This window comes from Vidua macroura, chromosome 3 (genome assembly GCF_024509145.1).
Source record: "Vidua macroura isolate BioBank_ID:100142 chromosome 3, ASM2450914v1, whole genome shotgun sequence".
In the NCBI taxonomy this organism is placed as follows: domain Eukaryota; kingdom Metazoa; phylum Chordata; class Aves; order Passeriformes; family Viduidae; genus Vidua; species Vidua macroura.
Genome location: NC_071573.1, coordinates 64302112 through 64321449, shown reverse-complemented (window position 1 = coordinate 64321449; position 19338 = coordinate 64302112). Strand labels below are relative to the sequence as shown.

General features: G+C 42.2%; 1 protein-coding gene across 5 annotated transcripts in view; it reads left to right on the top strand.

Annotated features, from left to right (window-relative positions):
* Positions 1-648: 648 nt before the first annotated feature.
* PKIB (cAMP-dependent protein kinase inhibitor beta) overlaps positions 649-19338 on the top strand; it is a 53076-nt gene continuing 34386 nt past the window's right edge. Inside the window, exon 1 of one of the 5 annotated variants that reach the window (XM_053973693.1) lies at positions 649-733. The gene's annotated coding sequence lies outside the window, so the exon portion shown is untranslated. Of the gene's footprint in view, positions 734-1060; positions 1159-1289; positions 1376-7817; positions 7838-19338 lie in introns of those variants that run through there. The other 4 variants (XM_053973692.1, XM_053973691.1, XM_053973697.1 and 1 more) reach the window with 4 other exon arrangements.

Below are 19338 nucleotides of genomic sequence, written 5' to 3'. Positions count from 1 at the left end.
TGTCTGCATTTGTCCAGTTCTCAGAATATAAATGGAAAGTTTCTGAGTATAAATAGAAAACCTTTGTGCAGGTTCCCTTTTAATTTGGCTCTGACTGGATATAGGGAAACAGCTGGATGAAGTCTCATGTATATATGTATATGTATATAGATTGATAGATTGTAGTGTGATTTTCAAAACTGTTTAAAGTGATTCCAAAATAGAGTCCTTTTGGTACAATTAAAAAAATAAAAAAACAACCTACAAATCTATGCTATGCTCAAAATGTCTACGTCTTTTAAAAAGCTTTCAAAACCAGTTTGGTAAAATGTGGTAGAATATGCCTGAAGATGTTAATTTTGTGTTTCCACTGAACACAGTCTTTAAGATAGAGAACTTGCAGCACTCTTCACAGGGCACCATTTTAAGCGGAGAGCAGCAAAGACTGCTGATTCCAGGCCAAGGCTGGATTTTTCCAAACTCCTGCATGAAGACCCATGTCCCAGAGGCCAGCAGCCTTGACAGAGGTGTGCAGCTGCACCACGGCCTCTCCCTGTGCGACTGTGACGTAACAAGGCTCGGAGCCAAAAAGGGTCACATATGGCTACATCCAGGTGCCAACTTCTTGTCACACGCTCGCTGCTTGCGTCGGGCAGGAGTGGGAGGATGTCCTGTGTCATTTTGCTGGTGCAGTTTGAGGGACTGCAGCCAAAAAGAGGAGAAAGAAAAGGGAGTAAAGTCAGCAAAGCTCCAGGTAAGAGCTGTTTTCTCTATTGTTTTTAGGGCACCAGGACCTGCTGTTTCCCCCCACATCAGTTTGCAGCGGGACAGGGACCCTCGGCAGCTGCGTCCCTCCGCACAGGCGGCAGGGGAAGGGGTATCCCAGCCAGGTCCCCTCTCCCGGCGGCAGCGGCAGCCTGAGCCAGCCGGCGCTCGGTGTTTAGGGGAATGGTGCCCCACGCCGGCCACCTCCAGTCCTGGCAGCCCCTGGGGCCCGGCCCCCGCGCTGCTCCCGCCGGGACGGGCTGCGGGGACGGGCGCGCCGGGGGGGCGGGCACGGCATCTCGGCGCCTCCCGGCGCGGCACCCCGGCACCACATCCCGCGGCATCCCGCCGCCCTCGGGCACGGCCGCGGCTCCCGGCGCAGCGCGATCCGAGGGCAGGGACCTGCGGCGCCGGGTGAGGGCGGCGGCGGCGGGCGGGGGAAGCCGGGGCCAGGCCGGGGGCGAGAGGCGCGGCGGGGTCCCGCTCCGCCCGGGCCGTGGCTGCCGGGGCCGGGTCGGCCCCCGGGCCGGCTGCCGGCCGGGAACATCCCGCAGGAGCGGCGGGGTCGCGGGAGGAGCCGCCCGCCCTGCGCCCGCAAACCCGAGCGTTCCCGGCGACGCGGAGTGCCCAGGTACCGTGCGCGTCCCTCCCGGCCCTGGGCAGCCTTCGCGCATCGAAGGGAACGGGGAGAAGTTTGGAGCAGAGAGCGGGCGGCCCGGCAGCTCCGGACGAGGAGCGGTGAAGCTGCCGGAGAGGGAGGTCCTGGGGACGTGATGTCCCGTGCCCGACCACCGCGTCCCAGGCGTTCTTCGGGATAGGTCACGGGTGATCTGCTTGTGCCTCCCTGCCCTGGATGCTTCCGGACTGAGCAGGTTTAATGTTTCTTAGCGCCAGGTATTATTTAACTTTAGGGGAAGCCGCTAATCGGTGTCATACATAGGCTGCCTCTCACGGCGAAGGAAACTGAAATGACTTTTTCTCCGGCAGAAAAGCAATCAGAAGTGCGCCAGGTGCGATTTTAAAGCACGTCTCCTTCCTGAAATTATGTTTATATGGTCAAATTAATCAGTGGTGACAACACGAAGGCTAGAGAGTAATTTACTGCTTAGGTATATTACATATTTGAAACATAACCCTTGTGCATTAAATCCTTAATTTAAGTTGCACGGACAAGATAATGAACAACTAACATGCAGTTTGTGGATGCAAAATATATTCCTAGAGAACCAGTTAAAATACATCACTGACTTTCAGCTTTCTGTGTTTGCAAGGAATGTCCTTGTACTTGGATCACATGTGAGGCAGGATTTTTTTTTTTTTCTTTTTGATTGCCACAGAATGTTGGCAGCAAGAGAATTGTTTCTTAATCCAGTTATAAGTGATGCTTCTTAGCAGTTGTTGAAGTTATTTGTGGACTCTGCAGAACAGGCAAGTGTTTTTAGCAAAGAGAGAAGTGAAAGAGTATTAACAATTCCTGAAGAAATGGATAAAATTACTGTGTACATTTGGGGGCATTGTGGTTAGGATTGGTTAATGTGGAAATACACAGGGCATATTGACTTACACAGTATAACGTCATCACCTTCTGTATCTAGGAAAAAAAATCATTATGAAAAATTTGATCAAAACAGAGACCTTAAAAACAGCTGAAGGAAAGACAATGACACTTTGTTTACCTTTTCTGACTGAAGAAGTCATGGGGATGAGAATGGTCTGAGTTATTGAGTTTTTTTATTTCAACTTACAATATTCTCTTTGAAGTTTTGAACTTGAATGTGCATGCCATGATGGTTTTGAAATATTACATAGTGGTTGATAGCAAATACTTACAAATTTAAGTAAGATAATTTGAAACTTAACTCTAAATACTCACATAACTTCTAAAAGCACACACTTTAGTGTTCTATTAGAGTGGAGGTTTAGTTCTGTACCTTTGTAATACATCCTGTTGGAACAGAGACCAGTGTCTTTTCCTTTTTTTTTTTTTTTTTTAATTAGATGTGTCATGACAGTCACAAATTAAGGCAAAACAGCATAACACATCAGTATGCTATAAAAATATGCATGAACTTCAAATTCACAACAAATTTAAAAAATATTGATGCAAATCATGAAATGCAGAGAAACTCAGTCAGGTCATATTGTTAATCTGTCTGAAAGTGCAAAACAGTTCTCTTGTGTCCATCCACTGACTATCCTGTTAACAAATAATATTTTCTGTTAGTAATAAGCCTTTCAGAATGTAACTGTTTCCTTCAGTTTCTAAAACCTGGGGTGGAAAATCTGTGAGGAATCACCAGCTCAAGATCATATGTTCCCTGAACTCCTGCTGGCCTTTTTGCTGGACTTTGTTGATTTCTTCTCCTGATGAAGATGCCTCAGGACCACACTTAGTTCTCTGGGTGTGGCTTCCTTTTGAATGGCTTTGCAGGGAAAGTGAGGGAAATTGGTGTGTTCTCTCCACTTCTTGATGTCCAAAGAGCCTCTGTGCATTGCAGCTTCTCCCTAGGGTGCACCTCATTCTCTCAAATAGTTTTGTGAGAAGTGGAACAGTTCAGGATGTTGGATTGATTTTTTGCACTCTATGGCATCCGGACTGGCCACTCAGACCCATGGGATCATCCCCACCACTGAAAGGGGAGAATTACAAAAATAAATCCAAGTGATCTTGTCTGGTAGAAGTATTTAGACAGTCAAACATCTGTGTTAGAATGGATTAAGATTCTGGTGTTTGCGTTTTTATGAGGGGATCATCCAGCTTTTCATTGCAGCCTAAGAGTGTGGCTTAGCAGAAATCCTAGAAAGTCAGAAATGGTGATCTGTTTGTGAAAAGCTCCCACATCTGGCTTTCCTCACGTGAAATAATGCCTTCTGTACTTGACTTTAAAAATCTGGTTTTAGAAGTTTTTCCCATTTTAGATTTATGTTTGTTATTTCTTTCCTTCTGCCCTGACTATATTAATTTCAGCCTGGTTTCCTAAGGAGATGAAGCTGAAACAATAATAATGCTGTCTGACTGATAGCTCCCCTCATTGCCTTGGTGTATTTTTTTTACCCTTGGAGATTAATTTCTGCCAATATAAACAGAATAGCAGAGATTTCAAAGTGACAAAATTTTACAAACCTCAAAGCTTCTGGCCAGGGAGATGAGGGAGATGCAGTTGATGCCCTCACTGAAGGAAGCACTGTAGCAGGCATTCAACTTAATAGACATCTGAAAATTTGTGCGGGTGCTACATAGAATGCTGAGCTTTATAACTTCTGCTACTCAAGGCTTGGTGATTATATTTTTCAATTTCTTTGCTCCGTGGGAGTGCACAGTAGTGAAAGTTTTGATCGTTCTTTTTTTTTTCTCCATAGCCCTCTCAAAATAAGCTCAACAGGTCTGAGATGTTTCTGATAATGAGCTATGAATACAAACACTGTCATTCCTCAACTTCATAAGATGATGTGTTGCTTTCCTTGTCCATAATTTAATGCTTCTTGATACAGGGTTGATAGCCATTGGTGCAATAATTTTCTTTGTTTTCTTGACTCAGTGCAAACACTCGATTACTGTGGTCACAATAAAAACTAGCTTCTTCCACAATCAGTTTCTCTCAATTGCTTACAAGTTTTTGATTAGACTTTAATTTGCTTCCTACTGCCACTGCTGTTTCTTCTGGTTAAGGCTACATCTGAACGTCCTCTTCTGCTTTTTCTGCACAGCAGGATGCTGTAACACTCTCCCCGTATCATGAGAAGGATAATGGAGGAGAAATATGAAAAGATGTTGTGAGTTTATCTAGCAAGACCTTTATGAATACATGTGCTTTTATTGACTTTTAGGTGGTGGTTTTTGTTCTGATTATTTGTTCTGCTACACAGCTGAGGAGCTGTGTTTACAGGTAATTGCCCATTTTCTCCTTTCTTGTCTTGCCAACATTAATAGCATCACAATACTTGTGTGTCTTTTCTCTTTCATTATCTCCCTGTAAAATTACTGTGGGCAGGTTTTTCTGAGGTGGTTTGGTTTGGCTGATTTTTTTTTAATTTTTTTTTTCTTTTTTTTTCTTTAGAAAGATTTAATAGTGTATTAAGTTGATTTGCTGGCTTTTGTATAAATTGTATCAGCTGGCCTTGCTCTCTGGGCATGAATGTACATATATAAATAATAAAGTGCTCACTGGATAATGTTGATTTCTTTGAAAATATTCTTCTGCATTTATATTGCACAAAGCTCTCTTCTACATCTTTTCAATCATTTATATACATTAAAGCCTTCATTCATTCCCCACTAAAGACAGAGCACCACCATGCTTGTATAGCAATTCCATTTGACTTTATTCTCTTGTTTGATATTAGCAAGAGGAAGGATGAGGTGCACAATGATGTCTTTTTTTTTTTGTTTTTGGGAACAAGCACAAACGCTTATGTGGCATTGTGCCCCGCCTCATCCTCTTGCACTTGGATGGAGCCAAACATCCTTCCCTGCTGCAAGGACCTGGCCTCCTGGCAGACCCACATGGCTCTCCCTGTGCTCCAGGTAGCTGCCACCTTGCAGCCTGGGCTGGGTGCCTCCCAGCTGGTGTCAGAAACAACTCCTACAGAAGTTTCTCACCAGTGGTTGCATCACTCCTAGAAACGTGGGAAGTAGCATCATAGGTAGGTGCTATCCAGTCTGCTTCGGTTCAAATGCATCCAAGGGATGGATCTGAAAACCCTGTCAGTGGAATTGTTTAACTTGTGCTGTGGTGAAAGATTGGGTAGGACATGCAAACTTGTGCCCTTACCTTGGCAGGGCAGAGAAGGGCAGTCACATACTGCAGAGAGGGAGTGTGGCGTCTGCCCAGAGACCAGGGGGAGGGCTGGGGTGGGCTGGCAGCAGGAGTCTTTCACATGGTTTAGCTGTGGCTGAGGCAGCACATCTGACTACAGCCAAAAAAACCACTGTTGGCAAAGGGAGGTGATGATTTAACCAGGATCAGGTTTGCACTGTACATGGGGAGACAGACCTTGAGCAGCCTTGCGTGTGGAGCTCTGGCCAGGTGCAGCCAGGCTGAAGCATTTTGACAGGAGGATTTCAGCTGGCTTCCCAGAGTACAAAAAGCACTGAATATATGCAGCAGAGGTTTTCTGCATGTCTTTGCTTTGGTATGTGACATCTTTCCATGCTGAACCCAGAGGCAGGGGCAGTTTCTGTGCTGGGTTGTGCTGCAAGGATGCAGCTCTGAATTAAAAATATTCCATTTTATGTGTCCCCAGAAAAACTGCAGATCAGGGAGCACTTGCTTTTTTCTTTTTCCTTCTTCTTCTTTTAATCTACAGATTAAGCAGTATTTACTACATATATAATAATAGCAAAGCTGTCTCTGTTGTCTTTCCCCATCCTGTCCACATATTCCATCCAACAGAGGAAGGTGAACTGGGTTTACAGTAAACAGTGATGTTTATGCTTGCAGTTCTGAATACCTGCTGAGGCAGAACAGAGGGAATAATTTATACTGCTTTCCATCCCCCGTGGACAAATGGATAGCCTTTTATTTTAGTCTTTTTTGCAACCAATACACAACATTCTGCTGGAAATCCAGGAGTTTGTCCATAGGCTCCTGAGCAACCTGGAACTGTGATCAGTAATGCAGCTTTGGAGTTGTTGAAATGCCCTTGGAAGATGTGCAGCATTCAACACCACACAACTTGGTGTTGTGTCTGGATAAAGTGCTATCCTTTGCTCAGGCTCAACATCCCTTTTAAGGTTTGTTTTGCCTACCTTGGAATCTTGTGTCATTTGTATCCTTTAGCTGACCACTTGACCCATCGATATTTTATATCTTCTTCATTTCAAGGTACCTTGGTCTTGCTCAGACAGATGCAGAAGCATTGGCAGCTCTTAAATATTTCATACTAACTGATGAAAGTGCACATAAGATCGTGGTTCCCTGGACACAGGGAGTCAGATGATGTGGAGTGTGTCAGTGTAGTTCACCTTTCCTGTTTCCTTGCAAAACAGGATGGACTCTCCTCCAGGGAAGGAGCCATTTTCTAGAGTATCAAAGCCTGATGGTCATGGCTGGAGCAGTTGCCCCATGAGGAAAGGCTGAGGGACAGGCTGCCTCAGTCTGGAAGGAAATGGCTCTGGAGGTGCTGACAGCAGCCTCTGGTACCATGGGGAGGGAGGTGGTCAAAAAGAGAGTGCCAAAGACACAGGGGGCATCAGCTGGACCAAGCCAGAGAGGTTCAGATGGTCCACAAGGAAAAGAGTCCAAGGAGGAAGAGGTGTGGGCTGCCCACAGTGGCTGTGCCAGTTCTGCTCTGGGGAGTTCCAGCCCCAAGGGAGCACAGCCGTGATCAGCCTAATCTGACCTTGGTGCTGGACCAGGGAATCCTGAGCCCCTTCCAGCCTGAGTTGTCCCGTGACCCTGTAATTCCAAGCTCAAAGCTGAGCCTCTAAAAAGTTGCTGTGAAGCCTTTGTTCACCATCTATGCATGAAAAACGTAACAGGGAAGAGGAACCTTATTTAACAGACTGAAAGAAGGTCGGTTGACTGTACCTTTAGTAAGAAATAACAAATAGATGCTAACAACAGCACAGTGGTTTGCAGTCCCTGCCTTAAAATATCTTGCTAATAGAGTCTGCCTTAGATAAGGTTAAATTCAGTGTTGTAAAACAATTTCTAAGTGTACAACATGTGATCTGTTTCAGGCTTCAAGTCTAATTCAGTCTGCTGCAGCTTTTGTTCACTTAAGAAAAGCTTTCTCCAAGGCACAATACAGTATAATAAAAATGCAGGGACTTCTGTAAACATGTTTTGCTAAAGCTTTAATGTGATAGTTATGTTCTACGTTCAAAAATGAAACAGCCTACTGCTTTCTTGGAAGTAGGCATCATGTGCAATGGTGTGACTTTAAAAGAAAGGTCTGAAGTGAGGATAGGGTCTTCTAATGTGTCTCGCTTGTTTTTCTTCTTGGAAAGGTCAGGTGTTAGAAATTCTGTTGTTACCACCCTTCTGATATTTTCTCTAAATTTCTTCTCAGAAGAGCTGGATTGCAGTGAAACCTCTTGATGACAAAGCCTCCAGAGAAGACAGCCGCTGACTAATCTATTATTAAGACTGTGAGTTGCTTCTGTTTAACAAAAAAATACTAAAGAACCACACCAAAAAGTAAACTATAAGCAATTGCTTCTACAATAGATGGAGTTTCATTTAAGCAAACATCAAGCAAAAAGCTCCTCTCCATGTTGTCAAAGCTGTTTCATAAGCAGTGATTGAACATGTGTTCCCTGAGTAACATAAAAGAGTTGGCATTAAGAAGCCAGTGGTGCTTTCAACCACTTCCCCTCTCTTCCCCATCATTACTCAGAAACTGTCACTAAAGTGCTTGCTGTTTACCTCAGAGAGCTTAAAGAAGCTTAAAAAGGTGAGTATGTGAGGGTTGGAGGGATATTTGTTTTCTTTCCCCTTGAACGTGCATTTGTTTGCTGGAAAAGCTAGAATTGTGGAAGTAATTAAATTGAATAAAAATAATTCTCAGCCAATTTCTAATGGAAACAACCTGTTATTGGTGTGATTGGAAGGTCTCCACTTGAACATAGAAGGTGTTTATCATAAGGATTGATGCTTTTAAGAAAAAGCATCACTGAAAAGGCAATGCTGGCTTTTTCTGTTCTGAATTGGTAGTTTTATTATTTATAGTTTGAAGAGAGAGTACATGCTGTCCACACAGTTCCTTTTATTAATGAGTAACTCACTTTTATGTTCCTTCTCTCCTTTTGGATTCTCATTAGTTACAGGTAGCTGGAAGCAACAGTCTAAAGTAAAAGAGAATAAATTGGATGGTGTGTTTCTCAAACAGATTTCCGAAGAGACTCAGTGTGTTCTGTTCTAGCAAGTTCTTAAGCTAAAAAAAAAAAAATATTATTATGGTGTTAATATTATTACACTGATTCATTTAGCTTTACTGACTATTAAAAGAATTCTAAATGGAAACCTACTTGCTATAATCCCATTTAAGGAGATGCAGTTTCTTGGGTTGAGTCAACTATAATAATTCACACATCTTAGCATGGAAATTGAATGTTGTTACAGAAACTTAGTTATCTTGAAGGGATGTAATGACACATTCAGCTGTATATTTATTGTGTTAATTAAGTGACTGGTTAACAATCCAGCCGTTGTAGAGAGTTAAATTTTGTCGTATAAAGGGAGAACGAAGAAAGCTGGAGGCCTCTTTAGTAGCAGTTGGTGGTCTACAGAACATAGAAAAAAGCTGAACAAATTTATCCAGCTGATCAATTTTGCACATCCACATGGAGTTATATCCACCTCATGATTCTGACAACTAAAAAACTCAATTAAAACTTCACACCTTAATGATTTTAAAAGTTGCTTGCTCTTTAAATTTTTGTAAAACCTAGAACCTGAAGTTCTGTTGCTTAAAATTAAATAAACACTCTGGAAGAACTGAAAGATGAGATTTAGAGATGCACCCTTTTTTTTTAATGAAGCTTTTAATGGCTCAATGTCTTGATTAATCCTTACTATAAATATTAACTATGCATTTTTTCTAGGCATGTATTTTGAGAGGGAATGGTAATTTTTTTTTTTAATCTGTATCTTGGCCTCATTTCTGTACCTTTTCAGAATGTAGGAAGAAGCATGTAAGGTTAGAGGTGAATCAAAGCAAATTAAAAAAAGGTCAATTTTAATTTGAATGGCTCAGTACCTCCCCACCCGCACTCTCACCTCTCCTCCCAGTGCTGTTCCATTTGATTATAGCCATCAAAAATCTGGGATTTCCAGCCCAGGCCTTTCTGTATGGCTGCCTTTCAGGGTAGGATTGAGTGCATTTGTTACTGCTCTACTCCTGGTTGAGAACTGGAGAGCAGAGATAACAGCCGGCAGTGCTGTCTCGGGGCAAAGGATGTCTCCTGTAATCCCAGTTTCCTTGTTCAGACTTTCCAGCATCAGTGTTTCATGGAGGAGGAGAAGTGAGGCTGACAGCCCGAGCTGCCATCTGACAGGAGTCACATTTGATGTAGGGATGGCAGCAGATCCCTTGGTTGGGGCTGTGGCAGGGGAGGCAGTCCAGCCTTCAGGCTTAGAAAAGCAGGAGCCCCTCAAAGGTGGAACGTAATTACCATCTGAAGTTAAGCTGTTCCCAAAATGGGGATATTTGTTCAGATGTCTTACCAGGAGCTGGCAAGGGGATCTGGCTTCACTCCTCCTGTGCCAGTCTGAGCTGCTCCAGCAAGACAGCAGATCCAGCCTATTTATACAACTGAACAAAAGAGGTGCAGGGTAAGGCCTCGTTCTGGTTTTGGGGCAAAGGCAGAACACATAGAGACATGCTCTTTTGTTGGAGCGTGTCTTTCTAAGGCTCCATCTCCTAAGTGAGAATGTGGCATTCAGAAGCTCGAGGATAGATGGCTCATCACTAAATGGGATGTGATGAGGGGGAAGATGCTCAGCCTCAGGCAGCATGGGAGCTAAAAACAGCTCGGTGGTGTTGCGAGCTGTGTTTGCACAGTGCCAGCACAGCCACTGCTGAACTTGGGAGAGGCTGGAGATGTTCTGGAAATGTTCAGAGGAGTGAAATCCTTGCGGGGTAATAGCCCTGAAACTGTGGAAGGAATATTATGGCTTGTTCGTGTCTGGTATCAGCATGGGAGTTTCAAAAATTGTTAAGAAAATAAGCATATGGACTGTATAAAAGGCGCATAAGCTTATTTTGGGTGAGGAATATACATGATGCTGTTCTCCTTTTTACATCTCTTCAGAAAGTATCTTGGCACGTTTTCTGTAGATTTGTGTCTCTGAATTTAGAGGGGGAGGATGAGGAGGAAGGGAAGCTGAGGTGAGGAGGAAGGGAAGCTGAGAATACAGTGCTGCTGGGATATGACAGAGTTTAGCACCAGTTTGTTTGCAAGTGGAAGATGCAGAGGAGCTGCAGTGATGTGTTATATTGTTAATTATGTTTCAGTGTAGCTCTGGAGTTGTAGATCCTAGGAGAAATGCCACTCTGAGCAAATATGGCGTTCAGAATTCGTTGGTGAACTGTAACATCTGAAATTATACTTCTCTACAGAAAAATAGAGCCTAACTGTGCTAAACATGCAACAAACACTTATTGCAACTCCAATTTGAATGTTTACACTGTGAACAAAATACCAAGAAACACTCACTAATAATTCTGTGGCATCTGCTTTCTGGAGAAAATTGTGCCCTCATTTTCTAAATTAGAGGAATGAAAAGAACAGTTAATTATTTTCTTTTTTTTTTCCCTCAGGTCATACTGCACTTGGTAATAAGTCACTGGTAAACAGCTCATGAAATGTCTGTGCTTCTTGTCTTGGATGTTGAGTTAACAGGATGTTTACTTGGAAGCCTTGGGAAAGGCAGCCAGTGGGAGAGAGGGGCAGAGAGAGGGGAGAGAGGTGACAGAACAGTGAGAGCTCAGGGAACAAGGTCTGTGGCACATGCAAAGGGCTTGAGGACCCTTGTCTGTACACTTTGACAATGGGCATCAATGTTACTGTGCAGAGGAGTGAGATAAAAGGTCAGGATGGTTTTGTTTCGTAACCAAAACAGGCGGGATGTCTGTTGAGGAGAATAGTGGCTGACTAAATGAATGTACTTTGGTAACAGCAGTTGCACCCAGGTGTTGTCTCATCTTTTGGGGGCTGTGGCACGGTATTCCAATGCAGGTTACTTTTCTTCTTCAAGCTAGAGGACACTTTGAATACCATTTTAAATCTTGGGTAGCTCCATCCTCCACTAAAAATTAATGGATGCTGTAAAAATACCAAGGCTAGAATATTTCCTTTGGTCATAAATTTCCCATAGGAAAACTGCTCTGTATTCAACAGTGTAATGCTGGGGTTGGTACTGATGCTTGAGTTTAATAGGGTTTATTAAAGTATCTTCATTATTCAGAAGAATAAAATTGTTCCAGTGATTTTGCACTATTTTGCACTGCATAAGCAGCACTGTTGTGGTGTGGTAAAGATTGTCTTATTTTTGTCTCCACAATTCAGGAAGAACTGGGATGTTACACTGTACTGCTGAAACTGTATATCCAGAAAAGATATTGGTAATCAAACACGAATATCTGTAGGAAAGGTCATCTTAGTTATCAGATGCATATGCCCTTTCCCAGTCCACCAGCTTGCTGTTTTAATGGCTCTGGGGTGGCACAGATTTGTGACTAATCCTTGCTTTGAATCAGCAGTGCCTACTGAGATAATGCAGGAATTGTTCAGAGCTTTAGAGGGATGGATGGTTCAAAATTAAAAAAAAACCAACCAAGGAACAAAAAAGCCAAACAGATCAAAAGAGCTTTTCTATTACACCACCAAATTGATTACTTCTAATTCAGAAATTCATTTAAGCCATTCTTATTTTTCATAACTTGATCTTGAAGAAATGTTTTTACCATGTAACCCTGATTTTTTTCTGCATTGTGGTTTTTTCCCCTGGGACTGAGTGGTGAGGGCAGCTATCCAGTTAATCCAGAATGAGCTTCAACAAAGCCTAGATGTGTGGGCTTACAGTACCTCCAGGCAGCATAGCAAGTGCTACCTTATCCAAGGATATAAACATCACTGGCTTTGGCCTCACACCTCCACCTCAGCTTCGTGGATTTGTGGCTATTTGTGGCCACAATTTCTGCTGATCTTCAGCCTGATGATGAGCCACATCTGGCTGTCAGAGTTGTTTTGTGCCACAGTCTAGGCTGTGGCACCTGAAAGATCCCCTCCACTGTGTGGTTTGGTGACATGGATGGTTGTGGGGCATCCTGCATGGGAAGTGTTCTTCTGTGGCTGGAGACCATCCTTTCTTTGGAGATCTTTGAGGTAGGAGCAGGTTTTCTCATGAATCTCTACTTGTCCCAGCTAAAGTGGGAAAATATTGCCTTCAGAGTTGTGAGATGAAGCCTTGAAAGCACAGAATAGACAACTGTGTCACCAGGCAGGCTTCTTGAAAGACTGAACTGTTTTTGTCCTCTAGTGAGGCGAATGAGTGATGTGCCCTGGATTTAGCTGTGCCTACCATGTGATAATAGAAATTCATTGTGAAATGTTTATGATCCCAGAAACATGTACTGACATGCTGCACAAAGCAAGGGTTCTGCCACTGCACATACTGGACAATGTTTTTTCACTCAGTTTGTTTTTCCCTACAGCCCCTGACTCCAGGTCCATTCAACTATTTTGGGTCACTTTGTAAGCAATCTGTAACCACCCTCTACTAAATACAGCTTTCCTGGATATGTAGGTTCAGCAAATTTCCTTCTTGCATGAAATCTCAGAAAGGCTATTAGTAAGTTCTGAGTTTGAATTTTCTTTTTATAGTCGTTTACAGTTTCAGATAAAATTGCCACTTGCACTAGTAAAAGACTTAATGTGTACCTGCAGCTCACTCTCTTTTGACTAAGTTATTTTATTTGTGTCAGTTTGCGATATCTGATGCCTGTTTTTCAGCCTTTGTTTCTGTGGCTGAAAAATCAAAATTTCAGGAGAGTAGTTTATTTGTAGAAGTTGTTTCCTTTTTCTTCACATAGATACAATTTTCATATAGATATTGAGTATTTTGACAATCAGTTCCCAGATGTGATCAAAGTACATATCTCTAAAGAGACAAGTGAAACTCAGTGACCATGAAAACTGAGAAGATACTGTAGGACTGGTTAACTGGTAGATCCTAAGAGCATGTGGTAGGAAGAGGGTTAGGCACAAACCCCTGACTGAAAGTATTTTGGGCAGAGTAGCTTTTGTGCTACTAACAGACATGATAGTTCTGCTAAATACCTGGTCTCTCCTCTCCTTCTTGCTGCCCTGAGGATTCTTTGGAGAAGCAAAACATTACTAAGGACAAAGAGAAAAAACTCAGAGCACTGTATGATAATTTGACTGTAGAACCTGGACATCCTTCAGTGGGAATGGACATGCTTGAATTGCTATGCACGAATATTTTTATGATATTGAATAAAACTCTGAAAGGAACTTGGCTGAATACAGGGAATCTTAAAGCCCTATGCCATGTGTCTCTTCCTTTCTGTGAGATGTATCCTGCCCTATTTGTGTTTCAAGGGGGTTTTATGCATTTGTGTGGAAACAGTGCATCCTTAGAACTGTTTAACAGCTCTTGGAAGAACAGTTTCCTGCCTCACAGGGTATTTTTAGCCAGCTTAGACCCACAACTCATCAAGACCTGAGGAATGGACCACCCAGGACTTAAAGGATAGAGTTTTGTGTTGGTACCGCTCTGCTTTGTGGAAGTTGAAGGTAAATGACGGTGAATTTGGCTTCTGATATATATATTCTGTTTGTAACAGAATATCTGTTAGAAATCTTGCCTGGCTACAGTAGCATCTCAGATGGATCTCTGCAGCACAGCGGTACCCTGGTTCTGCTTTTTTTTAGGAGATGCCCTCCATACCAAGGGCAAATAAAAAATCTATAGATCTGCCTGCTTGTCACTGTAAAACTATATGGTTAATTGATGTGTGGCCTGACCATATGCTTATGTAGAGCACTGACATGTGAACTGTGCTCAGAATAAGCATAAATGCATTCATCCTTTTCCTTAGTATAGGTGAAGGGAAGAATTCACTCCTGGAATGAACAGAGGGAATGTTGTTGCTGTGCATACCTGACAGATGGACTAGGAAAAACACCTGGTGAATTAATATCAGAATTATGTGCTCTTACAGGCTGCTAAAAGCTTCACAGGTAGTCTCCCACCATTTCAGTGGTGTACATACACAGCAAAGAGAGGAGCAAGAACAGCACCACATTGCCTGAGGTTTGCTGTCACTCACCTGAGTGTGCAGGTGACCTTGAGTTCTCATTCATGTGATACCCCGCGTGCCAAGGCTTCCTTCCATTGTTTTATTTCAGCTTTGATCTCTGTGACACCAGAAGTGGAATATCTCCTGGTCAGTCACAGCCTGTGAGGTCAAAAAAAAACATTAATAAATGCAGTTACAGAGCCTGTCTGATAGATACCCTTGTGCTGACAGACACGGGTGTTATCATGCAGGAGGACACTGTGCGGGGGCAGGGCAGGAGAAGGTGCAGTGACAATGGGACATGAAAATAGAGAGGGAAGCAGTGTTTGAGGACAATTTGAATGAGGCTTTTCATCCAGGCTTCAGGCTAATTGTTCTGCCATTAATATCAGTTATCTGATATCAGTATCTTACTCTTGTTATTTGCTACATGCAGGTATAAATACCATGTTTTCATGACATGTAAAATTGCATTCCCCTACTGATAGCAGCAAGGAATCTTGCAGGGAGGATTGCAAAGCACTTGTAAAAATCCTGTTCATTGAATGAAGCCATAATTGCATATGCAGAGGTTAGGGTTTAATGATACCTGCTTTTCTTCTCCTGCTCTTTGCAGAGATGCTGTTGTTCCAGGAAGTGTTAGGAAACACTGGCTTTGGGCTGCAGCTGTGTCTGGTCTGCACAATGCAAGAATAAAGACTGAAGAAACCCCTTTTCCACTTCTGCTGTCCCTCTGCATCTCTTTAGGGATCAGATATGATTCATTGTCTTCCCTGGGACTGCCTTCCTCTCACCTCCAAATGCCATTCAGCCCTCAGAGAACCCCCATGAGAGCAGATTGCTTTACTTAAACATTGGCAAGTGACCACATCCTGCAGCTGGGGTTAATCTGGGCTCCTGGTCCCCTTTCCTTCTCATCATAGGTTTTAAAGAGGGATTTAGTTTTGGAACTGCTAACTTCAGCTCTCACATCTATGCTGATGGCTTTATTAACAGTAGAGCAATCACATAAATTGTCATCTCCTGCTCTTGACTGCCCAATGTCAGACATGTCACTGGAGGTGTCTCTGTAGACAGGAAAGCAGGTGTTGATTCTTTGGGACATTTGACTTTTAAATTTCCTCGTCATCACCTTGCTTTTAAGGGTACTGTTACAAGGTTTGGTTACTGGTTTTGGTGCCCTTTCCGAAGGGCAGCACTGCAGGGCTGCCTCTGCAGCCACCAGCCAGAGTTGCTGGGTTTTCGGGATTATCAGTACAGAAAAAAACTGTATTCTTCATCTCTTTGTGCACTGTGAAACTTTCCATTTTACCATTCAGGCAGAGTTTAGCCCAAGTGAAGGGGTAACACAATTTCAATAGGAAAATAAAATTGATAATCTTAGATTCTTTTCTGATTGAGCTCTTTCAGTCTTTAGAGTGCTTTTTCATTGTCTAATGCTTCTTTGAAGTAAAAAAAAAAAAAACAAAACTAAACTGAATGAACAGTTAATAAGATCCTTTCCCATTTTCATCAGAAGGCTGATGTCTTATTAGCACAAAATACCCTTGTAATATTCCACTTTCAAATTCTGCTTCCTACCTCTTGAAAATCAGCAGACACAGTAGACTTCTTGCCAGAGGAGAGAATAGTCCTTCCCCTTTGCAGGAGATTATTGTGGGGCTAGTTGGAAACCTCCTTACACACTATCTTACACACCAGCTCTGGAGGTTGAAATCAAAACTGAAAATATTTTTTGTAGTCGTCTCATTGTTAGAAACTTGATGTTCTGCCTTGTCACATAAAGGAATGGGTTTTCTGCAATTGGTGTTGAGTAAATGACTTGGACTTCTTTTTGGTATGGAAAGCAATTTTTTCTTTTGCTTAGAACTGACATAATGGGGATTTCTTTTGGGGAGTTTTTGTTTCTATGCTTTTCTCCAGAGCAGTTGTGAACAGTTGAGCTGGTTCTTATCAAATGGGTATCTACTGTGTAGTATCTTGTTGCTGAAAGAGGTCAAAAGTAAGGGAAAGCACTATGAACACATGAAGGTGCTTCCTGTTTTATAGTCTCTGTATATATGTCCTGTGCTCAGCAGCTCATGGGTTACTTGTGTAAGACATAATATTTTTCTGTTTAATAACTTTTGATAGATTTTGCTTCCTTCAGCTTTTTTATCACCTCCTCAACATTGTTGATTACCTCCTGAACCTCCTACTCAACTCTTTAGATGGAATGCAGTTTTCAAATCCAGGGTAGATTTGCCACAGACATCCAGAAATTGCTCCCCAAATCCACCTTCCTGACATCAAGTGGGTTCTGTCTTGGAAACAATTGTTATTTGTTGCCTCTTAATTCTGTGAATATTTGAAATACTAAGATTATGTGTAACAGGAAGCAAACCATAAATCTGTGGAGGTGAATGAATTTGCAGAGTGTTGGTTTCTGACAGACATCCTGGCCAAGTGACAGAACATCTGGAATGATAGCACAATCTTCCCAAAGCCAAACCTCATTGCTGCCATATTTCACCTCTTTTTTGGATGTTACTGTTGTCTCATCATCACCTTCTGCAAGCCGGTGGGATTCTCTCCTTGTCCTAACCACAGCTGTTGCCATTGTCTTCTTGTCCACTTCAGGTATGTAGAGATGTTGCCAGTGCATTGCAGGCTGAGCAGTTTTGAAGGCAAAAGCATTGCTCTTGTGCCTCTCAGCACACACATAAATAGTGTGAGGTGAGAAGTGGTGCATGTGCAGTGAACACCCCTCAGGTAACCTATCTATTGATTATACCAACGGTTTACACTGAGATGTCCCAGAAGAAAATAATGAAACAGGAAGCATTTACAGCTCTGGAAGAAACAGGAACTCTGCTCTGTTGAGGAGAACAGTTACTCATTGTATTTGAAGATCTGAAGAAAATGTATGTTAACAAAACATCTGAACTTGTGTAATTAATACTTAAAGCCTAATTATAGCAGATCATTTTTACACTCTATCATTTAACTTGAATTCTTAGAGATGCCACATGAGAAGTGCAGATACTGAGCAGTTCTGCAAATGAGTAAGTAATTCAATATGTACTTACAGCCAGGACTGTTAAGGAAATGTTGCTTAATTAAGCCTCATTAATACAGACAGTTCTGTTTTTAAAAAAAAAAATCTGCTGCTGAAAACAATCTTCATTTATTGCTCATTCCTGAATGTTTAGAACAGATTTAAAGTTTTAAATACTTATCAATAAATATTAATAACAATGTGTATGGAAAGTTTTGGTTTTTTTTCCCTGCATCGGTAAAATTTCTTCTGAAAGTAGGAGGATTTACTTATGCAAGTTTCTGGTAGAAGAAAGAACTGCAACTGTAAGCGAATTTGGCTTAAGCATAAGATAACCTACCAAGCAGCTATAGACATTTTTTAACATTGATAAAAGAACTGATGAAATGTCATTTTTTTACATATGTTACTGCAGATGATGCTTATGGCATAAGTTGTTTAGCTTAATAGTTGTAATGATGGGTTCAGAAATTGAATTGACCTCCAGTATCTGTTCAGATGTAGAGCCCCTCTGTGTATGGGAATGGCAAAAAGTTGCAAATTGATAAGCTCCATCCATTTTTTGAAAGATAAACTCTTCAAATATGGGTTTACAATGTGGAAATCATGCCTGCCAATATCCTTCATGTTTAGCAGAGGCTATGTGAGGAGGATTAAGTCATTGTGCATCCTCTCAGGTTTCAAAGATGCTTCACAGAAGGCAGAATTACTTGCTGCTAGTCCAAACCTGTACAAAATCCCCCTCTTTGACCCCTGTCCTGCATTTGAGATCCTGGAAATGTTCCCACTTACATAAGTGTGAGTTGGATAAAGTATTCAATTCACCTTAACATCCCATCTTTATTTCTTCAACTTAGACACTTTTTTTTACTTCAAAGCCTCCAGAGACTGGGCACCACGCTGAAGTGAGGAAACAGTGCTCCAGATCAATACAATCACACAGTGCACAGTCTAAATTGGTACCATATTTGTGTATTTCAGAAGAAAGAGCAAGTTTGCCTCTTACAGTCTGTAAGATGCTGTAATTGCAGTAATGGAAACAGGAAGCATGAAGGAGAATGGTTTGTGTATAGGCTGAAGTTTGGTCCCCTCCTTGCAGTGGAGCTGAGTTCAGCCAGCAATCTTGTGCCTCTCAACAACTGGCATAAAATGCCTCTTAGTAGAGATCAGCACTTAGGAGGCTGCCCCTAACACAGATGGAAATTCAGCTGAAGGCAGAATGAGGCAACAGTTACCATGAATTCTCTCTTAGGAGACTGTCACAGATGAATGGTTTAGGTCACTTAAGGAGTCACTGCCAAAAGTAATAGCAGCAACAGGTTTAATCTGGATTTGGGAAGGTGCATCTTGACAACATTCAGTGGCAAGGTTAATTTTATGACTGGCTACACAGACAGAACATACAGAGCAAACTTGGATTAGAACCAAATTTTAGATGACTGACGTGGAGAACAAGGATGAAAAATGATAAAGATCTAAAAGGTAAGGGAGATGATCCCAATGAGTCATGGGGTTCCCCTTGCTTTCTAAATTCCTATTGGAGTGTTGGTGCAGCTGAGTCCAATCTTAGTCCCTGCCTTGGTCAATGGTTCATGTCTAAAGGATTTCATAGGGAAATACAAGGAGTAGCATAGACCGTCTGTCTCCAAATGTTTTTTTAAGCAATTTCAGGCCATGCTGCCAGCAGCAAGGAGGTGAATTTTTGCCTTTCTTCCACACTGGTTCAGAGGAATGTTGGTTTTTGATGTTTGCGAGTGAAAATTCAGTAAAGCACATTAACCTCATTA